The sequence below is a fragment of the Cnephaeus nilssonii genome, assembly GCF_951640355.1.
Source record: "Cnephaeus nilssonii genome assembly, chromosome: 6".
In the NCBI taxonomy this organism is placed as follows: Eukaryota; Metazoa; Chordata; class Mammalia; order Chiroptera; family Vespertilionidae; genus Cnephaeus; species Cnephaeus nilssonii.
The window spans coordinates 20910136-20915073 of NC_137077.1; positions in this window are offsets into that span (position 1 = coordinate 20910136).

A 4938-nucleotide genomic window follows, 5' to 3' on the forward strand; every position below is an offset into this window, starting at 1 on the left:
AAAAAGCGCCGTGAGCTGCCTCCTGCCTGTCTGATCCCATGTGGGCACTGTGTAGGAGGCGGGCCCATGGGTCTCAGGGCCCGTTGGGGTGTATGAGCAGGGCTGAGGTGAGGTGGGCAGGACTGGTTGTCTTGAGTGCCATCACCAGGTTGCCAGGCCACAGGAAGTAAGGCAAGGTCAGATGGCTCCCAACGCCTTCTTCCCTCAGCACTCCCTGGAAAAATATAAGTAATTCAGGGGATGCTGCAGATGCCTGGACATGGTGGGGTCACTGTCAGTCCCTCCCCAGCTCTTGGAACATTCCATCTGGAGCACATGGGCTCCTAGCCCAGGAGTCCAGGAGGTAAGGGCAGGCAGCCCTGCCATTTGTGGCAAGAGAGGATGGGCTCTGAGACATGTCCCCTAGGTGGTAAGGAGCAGTAATGAGATGGACTTGTTTCCGAAGAGGGACCTGTAATGGAGCATCCTTCCTGTGCTGTCCCTGCCCCAGGAAACACCAGGGGTCCAAGTCTTAGTTCCTTTCTGTGGGACGAGGGGTTTCGAGGATCAGTAATGTTCTCTGGAATTCTTAACAGGTGGGATGGAGGTGGAGCTCACTGGCCCATCCCATGCCCCACCCAGTGCCCAGTCTTCTGGTGGGTGCCCCATCCTTACCCATGGATCCAACTGCCAGCTGTATATGGATGCTTCCACATATATTTCTCCCACCCAGACCTCTTTCCTGGCCCTTATTTACAATTACCTATTGATATGTCTACTCAGGCATCTTGTGCCTCAGACTCAACCCTAACCCAAATTCTGCTCTATCGTTGCTTACCTCTCCCTATCGCCTTTCGCCCAGTTACCTAAGCCAGAAACCTGGGTGTCAGTCTAGGCTTCTCCCTCTCCCTTTACCTCATGTCCAAATGGTGAGGACATCTGTCATTTTTACCCCTTAAAATCTCTCTACATGTCTTTTCCTTTCTCTTTCCTCTACTGCTGTTGCTGTGTTGCTTCAATATAAGCCTGTCAATATACTGGTAAGCCTGGTCTCCTTGCCTCTGGTGTCTTACTGCATTCCAGCCTGACTCTGGGTCTGAGTGGCCTTTCTAAAGTGCAATTCTGGCTATGCCACTCTACTCTTAGAACTTTCCCTTCCTTCCCATCACTGCCAGAGTCAAGTTCTGATGCCTTGTGGGTGGCACTTAACCCATGGGGGTCAGACCTTGCCTCCCTCCCTGGCCACTCTCTGCCACCTCTCCTGTGCACCTGGTCACACAGACCACTAGTACTTCCCCAAATTCACCCTGCTCTTTCCTGCCTTTGTCTATGCACATACTGTTCTCTCTGCCCAGCATGTTCTTTTCCCTTTGTGTGTTTATGTTTTATTAACTGCTAGAGGCCCGGTGCACGAAATTCATGCATGGGGGGAGTGGGGCATAGGGTGTGTATGTCCCTCAGCCCAGCCTGCACTTCTCCAATCTGGGACCCTTGGAGGGATCGGGCCTAAACAGGCAGTTAGACATCCCTCTTACAATCCAGGACTACTGGCTCCCAACTGCTCGCCTGCCTGCCTGCCTGATTGCCCCTAACTGCTTCTGCCTGCCAGCCTCATCACTCCCTAACCACTCCCCTGCCAGCCTGATCGACGCCTAACTGCTCCCTTGCAGGCCTGGTCTCCCCCAACTGCCCTCCCCTGCAGGCCTGATCGCCCCCAACTGCCCTCCCTTGCAGGCCTGGTCACCCACAACTGCCCTCCCCTGCAGGCCATCTTGTGGCGATCATCTTGTGTCCACATGGGGGCAGCCATCTTTGATCACATGGGGGCGGCCATCTTGTGTGTTGTAGTGATGGTCAATTTGCATATTATGCTTTTATTAGGATTCTACTTATCTATTCTATTTGTGTGCAATCTTTTACTTATCACTGAAGACCCAGTACCAATGTTGCTTCTTCCAGGAAGTCTTCTGATCTCCAGCACCTTTTGTTTATGCCTCCATCACAGCACTTCCTACTAGACTGTAGTACATGTCTGTTTCTACCACCAGATTTGTTGTATCCTCAGCAAATTATTTAGGGTCCAGCACATAGTAGGGGCTCCATAAATGATGAATGAGGTTGTGTGTGTGGCTCCCACACTGAGACTTCTTGGTAGAAGGGGAGAGGAGAGCTGCTCTGGTGACCTCTGGCCTGGGAGGTCAGTGCATAGAGGACAGAGGTGGCCAAGCAGATGCCCTGTGGCAGCCTCTGCTGTGGTGGGGCCACCTGTATGCCAAGCTGACATTTCTGTGTCTGTGGCAATACCATGTGGGAGGCAGCTCTACCTGTTTAGCCAGAGTCCTTCAGAGGCTCAGGTGATGGCTCAATAGGTAGAGAGGCATGAGAGAGACTTTGTTGTCCTGAATTTCAGTGTGTTCACATCATTCTCCCCCCCCCCCCCTTTGCCATCCCTCCTCATCCTCACCCTCCCTGGTCTCAGAGACCACAGCTTCCCATGCGGAGGAGCTGAAGCCAAGTGCATCCCGTTATTTCTGTGCTTGCCCTTGGAGCCCATGCACTGTGGCTGAGACGTAGGCACAGGGTCCTTATTCACCTCCAGTTCAAGCCACACCTCTATGGAGCGGGTAGGGGAGAGGGAGAGCTCACTGGGAACTGTCCTCCCCGCCGCCTTGATGGACACACATCAGCAGCATAGAATGGCAAATGGCAGCGTGGAGTCTTTCTTAGCATCTGGCCAATCTCAGCCAGACTCCTGGCCTTTCTGGATCATCTGCCTCTGGGATGGAGTTTCTTCTGAAACCTACCATTCTACATTAGTTTCCTGGAGACTCCAGAATCAGAGCCACTGATCACTGATTATGTCTTATAGGTGTAACCTTTCCTGTCCCTCGTGTCTGACACCCCATATCCCAGTATATGGTTACTGCCATCTCCCTCTATGACAATTGAACACGTAGAGGCATCGTGAGTTGTGGTGGGGGTGGTGGTATACGTAGGAGCCTGGGGGCCGGGAGAAGACCTTGAACTCTCACCACACACACACACACACATACACACACCCACCCACGAGTGCACAGGAGGAATCAGGCACGAGGCAAGATGCTAACTGACCATGCAGAGAAAAGACAGCAGGCAGCAGTCCAAATGGGTTTTTATTTTGTTGCTCAAGATCTCCTGGAATGCTGCTCCATAACCTCCCATGCAGAAGCTGTCAAAGCCTCAGGGTGCCTGGTCTTGGGCAGCGTTTCCAATTTACCTACTCCCATTTAATTCGAAGTAGCCAACACATCTCCTTTGGCCTGACTCCATTCTTCTGCACTGGAAGGATGTTTTCCTCTGAAATCCTCTCTCTGCAATGAAAATTAATTAGCTTCCCAAAAGATGTAAGACAAGAGCTATGCCCTTGGGAAAAGCCATGCTGTAGAAGCAGATAGGGTAACCACGAGTTCAAGAACAAAGTGTGTCCTTCCTGTTACCAGACCAGAGACCTGAAAACTCACCCTTGTGCTTCCTGGGTGTTAGGCGCGCGCACACACACACACACACACACACACACACACACACACACACTGGTAAAAGGGCTTTGCACACGTCAGGAGTCTCCATTACACCCTGCAACCTTCAGGCTGATGCACCCATCAGCAAGAATTCGGAAACTTCCATTGCCTCACCCACTAGCCCCCACCCTGGGGACTTTGTTGGGTAGGGAAAGAGTAACACTTCCGTTCTCGGTCTTCTAGGAGCTATGGGAGACCTCATATACCCTTCAGAGTGTAATATCCATGTTTTCTCCTCAAAGTGTGTCCCCTAGAAGATCCCCCAGACTTATACCTCAGGACTCCTCTGGGCTATATATTGACCTGGTGAATCCCTCAGATCCTGGGATGTCTCCGAGGGGTGTCTAAGGATCAGTTTGTGTCTACTCTGTTTCTCTGTGCACTGCGGGTATGTTTTCCCCAGTTTCTTGAACTCCACTTCCTGGGAACCCTCTCCTCACCCAGCATCCTTTGGGGGAGTCCCTGAGAGATGGGTGGAGGCATCTGACAGACAGAGAGGAGGAGCTAGCAGGATTATTTTCACAGCACTGGTGTCACTGCATCTCCTGAGGCACCACGCTGTCGCTCCCTTAAAATACCCACCTCCTACAGGAAAAAGACAGATGAGGATTTAAATTTAGCAACAGTGGGTAGCGGGAGAAGAGGTGATGGCGACTCTGGGATGTGGTGGAGCTGACTTTGAGAAAACAGGAGTAGAAATCCCACGATGCCTGGGTGAGGAGGATTCTAATATACAAGGATAAGGAAATGCCAGCCCCAAATATCCAGTCTCAAAGAGCTGCCCAGATTTCCAAGTTCTCACCTCAGGTCTGCAGCCCTCTCCTGTCTCCTCATCAGGTGTGGTCTTTCCCCCTTAAACACGTGCAGTTACGATTATACTGTGGTCTCCCCATGGGCTGCGGCGTAGCCGGCTCTGGGGAAAGAGGCTGCTAGTGGGCAAAAGCAACGTTTGAGAAGACCTCTAATTTTAATTAGGCCTCTGAAGGAAGAGCAGTCTTCCTTCATTCCATGGCGCTACAGGGAGGGCAAAGTCCCAAAGGCATGAAGCAGTGAAGAGAGGGTAATACATCTTCCAGATGACAACTGGTCAAAGCCCCAGGGTACCAGGTAGCCTTAGGCCTGCTCATGCTACCTAGTCTCCTGATAGTTTAGCAGTCCCCTCACACAGCCCAGGGCCAGGGACCCTCTCCCCTAGCAACTACTCGTTTTTTTTGTTTGTTTGAGAGAGGAAGGGAGAGGGATAGAAACATCAATGAGAGAGACATTGATCGGCTGCCTCCTCCATGCCCCCTACTGGGGATCAAGCCCACAACCCAGGCATGTGCCCTGATCAGGAATCGAACTGGTGAATTCTTCGTTTGTGGGTCAACACTCAACCACTGAGCCACACTGGCCAGGCCCT